Source organism: Dipodomys spectabilis, unplaced genomic scaffold (genome assembly GCF_019054845.1).
Source record: "Dipodomys spectabilis isolate Male_0828 unplaced genomic scaffold, ASM1905484v1 ptg000191l, whole genome shotgun sequence".
In the NCBI taxonomy this organism is placed as follows: Eukaryota; Metazoa; Chordata; class Mammalia; order Rodentia; family Heteromyidae; genus Dipodomys; species Dipodomys spectabilis.
This window is the reverse complement of record NW_024870868.1, coordinates 3180360-3186321: the sequence shown is the minus strand read 5'-3', so window position 1 is coordinate 3186321 and position 5962 is coordinate 3180360. Positions and strand designations below refer to the sequence as shown.

At 33.0% G+C, this 5962-nt stretch overlaps 1 non-coding gene across 1 annotated transcript; it reads left to right on the top strand.

The window, feature by feature from the left end:
* Window positions 1-1215: 1215 nt before the first annotated feature.
* Window positions 1216-1321, top strand: LOC122121630. The gene has a single exon (XR_006149987.1). It is a non-coding gene; the product is annotated as a U6 spliceosomal RNA (small nuclear RNA).
* Window positions 1322-5962: the final 4641 nt, after the last annotated feature.

Here is a 5962-nt window from a genome sequence, read left to right as displayed (position 1 = left end):
AACTAATATTTGACAATTTTTAAAAGAAAAGAATATGTCTAACAAAGAATCCATAACTTAAATAACTCCACAAATGTAGGGGCACTGAATCATTTTGGACGCATTTTTTCATCTGCTTGGGAAGATAACTATTGACTTCATAGATTCCTTTTGGGGAAACTTAGTTATATTTGTCTGTTGTCACTGGCTTTGTACACATGCATGCTGTACATACTTCTAAGGGCCTTACATAAAGGAATTCTTGAAATTCTCAACAATATTGAAATAAGATGCTCCAGCCTAGGGTTAAGATTTTAGGTGTGGACATTTATCAACACTCCTGATTCAGACTCTACTTGATATAATTTTTAATCAATATTTTGTTTTTAGTTTTGCTCTTTGTAAATTCACATGCACCTATGAAAAATTGTGTGGCCATCCCAATAATATTCTCAAAGTACCTCTTAATCATGACTCACAAAAAGTTGTTATAAATAAAGAAAACAATAATTAAATATTAATGATTACTAAAATAAAAAACAAAACAATTACCAGGGTTTTCAGTATTTGAAGTGCACATAGTAGAGTTTACTATTTTCTCATATTCCTGTACATTTAAAACTGGATAAAGCTATAAGTAGCCTTTAAATTTACTCACTAAGATTACTATTTATAGTTCATCTCATCATTTGTATGTGAATTATATCATTATTTGTTCACCACTAACATATAACGTAAAGGAGCCCTAAAGATTTAACAGAAACTGTGTACTTAAAATCTTAACTCTTCACTCTGCTTCTTTACACAGTCTTTGCAACTTCTCATTAGTAAAGTTTCTATAAAATCTGAAATGTACATACTTACTAGTACATGCTACCAGAAATATTATATACGTTATCAAAAATTTTTATGACTTAATTTTGCCATATATAAGCAAATCCCAAAATTAAACATATTTAAAACATTAAAACTTTTAACAAACCTTAACATTTGCTGCAATGATCATTATGACAAGTGCCTTTTGTAGAATAATTGAACTCCTCCTCCTACAAATCTCATGAACAACAAATATCTGGAATTATTTTGTTTTTGATATGTCAATCTTGACTTTATTCTTAAATGTGTGCTTATATAAGAAACACATGGTTCTAAAATTTCACAATTCTTTTGAATTTAATTTTGTTGAATTGTCTAGTTTAAGAAAATCAATTACTTTTTATATATAAAAAATGTTTTGTGCTCAATTTGGCTGCACATACACTAAAATTGGAACATACAGAGAAGATTAGCATGGTCCCTGCACAAGGATGATGTACAAATTAGTGAATTGTTCCATATTTTTACAACAACAGATGCTGGAAGGGATATGGCCAGAAGGGAAGCCTACGGCATTCTTGGTGGGAGTGTAAACTTTTTCATCCACTTTGGAAAGCAGTTTGGAGGTTCCTCAAAAGCCTCCACATAGAGCTCCCTATTATACAGCAATCCCACTTTTGGGCATTCTCCCAAATGATCACAAACCAGTCCATACTAAAACTACCACCACAACAATGTTTATTGTAGCATTATTTTCCATAGCTAAGATATGGAACCAACCCTGATGCTGCTCAGTAGAAGAATGGATCAAGAAAATGTTCTCTCTCTCTCTCTCTCTGTCTCTCTCTCTCTCACTCTGTGTGTGTGTGTGTGTGTGTGTGTGTGTGTGTGTGTGTGTGTGTGTGAATGTACACTTACACAACCACTTTGGAAAGCAGTCTGGTGAGTCCTCAGAAAGATAAATATTGACCTTCCTTATGGCCCACTCATACCACTTCTAGGCATCTATCCTGAATAACAGGTACCAATATTCAAGGACAAATGCACTTCCATGTTTATTGCAGCACTGTTCACAATAGCCAGGATATGAAAACAACCCATATGTCCCACCAGAGATGAATGGATCAAAAAACTGTGGTAACTATACACAACGGAATATTTTCCAGCCATTAGAAAGGACAAAATAATGGCATTAGTAGGGAAATCAATCAAGCTACAGGAAATCATGTTGAGTGAGTTAAGCCAAAAGCAAAGAGACAAATGGCACATGGTCTCCGTGATAAGCAGATGTTAAATCCAAAATGTAAGGTGATATGACAAAATTAACAACACTTAAGAAACCAAGAACTTCCACTCATCTGGTCGAATCACTACTAAATAACCCCATTCTGCCCGTCATATGTGCACACTGAAGGGAAACCAGGAGGACGACACAGAACTAGAGGGAATCAGGAAAAAACATACAACAGTGGGATCCATCAGCTGTGCTGGACATTGACCAAAATGAACTAAGCAACTCAATGTCACTGGAAGGAGGGAGGGAACAAGTGGGAAAGAGGGAACAGCTGATGCTACGCAATACAAAAAAAATATACATATTTCAAAACAAGAAAAGTTTACATATGGAAGAAATAACTCTATTGCAAAGCTCATAGAATTCATAAATGTTGTAGACCATAATAGACAATTTGCTCCATCGAAGTTAGAATGTGTTTGTGACTTAAACTAAGCATCACTATCCCACAATATTGTGAAATTTGGGAAATTTGTAACCACTTAATCACAATAAAAACATTTGAAAAAATGATGAAGGTGGAAAACTAAGTTGCTCTAAAAAACAAAAAAGGAAAATGTTCTGTGTGTATTTGTGTGTACACACACACGCACACACATATACTATATATATATATATATATATAAATATATATAAATATATATATATATATAAATATATATATATTTATATATATATTTATATATATTTATATATATATATAAATATATATATATATATATATTAATTCTATGCCTCCATCAGAAAGAATGACATCGCTCAATTTGTTAGGAAATGGAAAGACTTGGAAAAAAATTATATTAACTGATGTAAGCCAAGTCCAAAGAAACATAGGTCCCATGGTATCCCTTATTTGCAATAACTAGTATATGTCTGGGATAAGCAGAAAAGTTGAAAGCCTATGTGTATATGACTAGATAAGTTGATGTTAAGCTAAATAACCCCCAAGATATAGACACAAGTGTTTTTTTTTTTCTTTCTTGCTGTTGTTTCTCACATATTTATAATGTACGACGTGATTGTTTTTCTTTTTTATACGTTCCTCCCCAACAGTATTACCCTGTTTTCACTTTATTTGATGTTGGTGCACCTGCATCTTGAATGTACACTTCTCTAATTTGGGGAGGGAAAGGAAAAAAACAACATGCTTAAATAGGAATACTGTTTGACCCATTGTATAACAATAGATGCACAAGACATTATTTTGAAAAACGAACTTTACAATTTAGGCTAGGGACATTTGGTGGGGCTTTGGGGTATGAGGAGTGTACTTGTGGAGGTGTAAGGGAAGGAATGGTGGGGGAAAAACAAAGGAGGAGGTAACAATGCTTGATAGGAAATGTACTTATTACTTTGCTCATATAACTATAACCCCTCTGTACAGTATTTTTGCAACAAAAATGTATAAAAATGTTTTGAGATGGAAGAGTTTATGAAGCCCATTTTACCCATATAATATCGTTAACAAAGAAATTAATGCAAAACACTGATATGAAGATATTTTGAAAAAGTGAGTGTGTGTGCATTCCTGCGTGTTGGCATGCTCAGAGTTTGAAATCAGGGCTTCAACATCTCGCTACGTCTTTCTCTCTAGACTGGTGAGTTATTATATGAGCTACATCTCCATTCCTGGCCCTTTGCTATTTCGTTAAAATTTTGAAAAATAATCTCATGAATTTATTTTGTCCTGTTGGCTTCCCAATATTATCCACAGATCTCAGGCTCCTTAGTAGGTATCCCGAGTAGTTAGGATTACAGGTGTGACAAACCAGTACCAGGCTTTCAGAATAATTTTAAAAGTAGAAAAAAAATTACTTCACAGAGGCCTGTTTTATCATACCCTAGTCTTAAAGCATTTTGGAGTGATTATATGTGAAATTTTTCATTCTTGAATTATCAAAATACAATAAGTGATGATATTTAAAAGATTTAGTACTTTTTAAAAATGATACTGGAACTATGGGACAGAAGAAATTTGCCTCTCTTTGGACCATAATTTATAAGTTCAGCTCTGTGCATGATAACCCAATGTCACCAACACAGTCTGTGTTGAAGACAAAATGTAACAGAAAACAATTACCATGGGCAATAATTGCTATGCTATTATTTCTTGGACAGTATGAATATTGAATTGAGAGTATCAGTGAATGGAGAGAATTTATCTACCTTTTGTGTATTGCTGGAAGACTTTTGGAAAATTTGACTCATTTCCTTCCTCACTGTGTGTCTTGGGCCATGCACTTAGTGCCTTTAATTACAATTTTTCCCAACACTAAAATGGTAATAACATTAGCATTATAGCAAATGTTATCTTAAGAATTAAGGGTCCTTAGAATGATGAGCTCTTTTCTCATTCTTGTAGAGGCATTATCAGATGAGAGGAACTGTATTTTTTTGTTTGCTTACATCCATTTATTCTTGAGTTTGAAATCTGAACTTCTTAAGACTGAAAGAAACCAAAATTAGACACGCAGGCTTTGGAAAGAGCAATCAATGTAAAATAAATAAAATATATATAGATATGTAAAAGGTCTAAATAAATTGTTATATAGTCTCAAGCATAAACAGAAAATGATTTAAGCAATATCATGTTATTGAAAATTGAAAAATGTTAGGAGTTGCTTAATTTTTTACTTTTTACTACCTTGAATTAATTATTTTTGTATAGAGAGATTAAAGATGAGATTAACAAGAAACTTGATTAAAAATGGACAAAAGTTGGAATAGACATGTTTTCCATAAACCCCTCTATATCACCAGTGGGTTTACACAGTTGTGATTAATACAACTTCTGTACTGGCTTAATGCTGTGAGAAGAAGTCATTAGAGAAATGTAATTAAAAATTACTATGATACTACTTTATAACTATTATAACTCTTATCAAAAAAAATCAAAGGAACCAGGTGTGGTGGTAAAAGTTTGTAAGTCCAAGCATTTAGGAGGTTGGATTTCGGTCTTAAGCCAGTCTAGGGTACTGAAGATAGTAAAATTTGCCCTTTATTCCCTTTTGAATAAAAGGTAATCATGTTGGTGAGAGTGTGAAGAAAAGGAAATTTTCTACTCTTGGACAAAATCCAGGTTAGTATTCTCCTTGTAGAAAGTAGTATGCAGTTTTCTAAAGAAATCATACTTGAAATATCATCTGACCCACCAATCATGTGATTATTTCTCTCTGGGTAACTCGTAAATATATCTGTAGTTCATTGTTATTCACATTATTCACAACAACAGCCAAGATGTAAATCGAAGTTCAGTGTTCAACGACACTAATAAAGCAACTGTGTTACATGCACAAATATCTTTTTCTGTTTCATCCTTAAAATAACAAGAGACTGCTCCCATTAGCCACAACTTACAATGACCTGTAAGATGTATTCGAAATGAAGAAAAATGTTATGTTCTGATCTTTGTAAACATACACACACACACACACACACACACACACACACACACACACACACACACACACACACACACACACAAACCATCCTCAAACATGGACAGAATTTTTTTTTAAAGTAAAGCATTTAGTTCGGGCATTTAGTTCACAATGCATAAGATACTAGGTATACATTATGACCAGGTATAGAGTTGTAATGTACAACATGAGGATACAGGGGACAACATTGGCCTTACATAGGAATGAAGCTAAGTAGGAGTTGTTCTTCCTAGTAGTGGTTACTCTTTTAGTTGTTCTTCCTTCAATAATGGATAAGATGAATGTAATTCTTTAAGTATACCTTCAATAATGGATAAGATGAATGTAATTCTTTAAGTATACCTGCCTATTTGCAGAAATAATAACAAAAAATATAGCAATAATGTTGCGCGCTCAACATAGAACAAAATGTCAAATTAAAATATGTGAGATT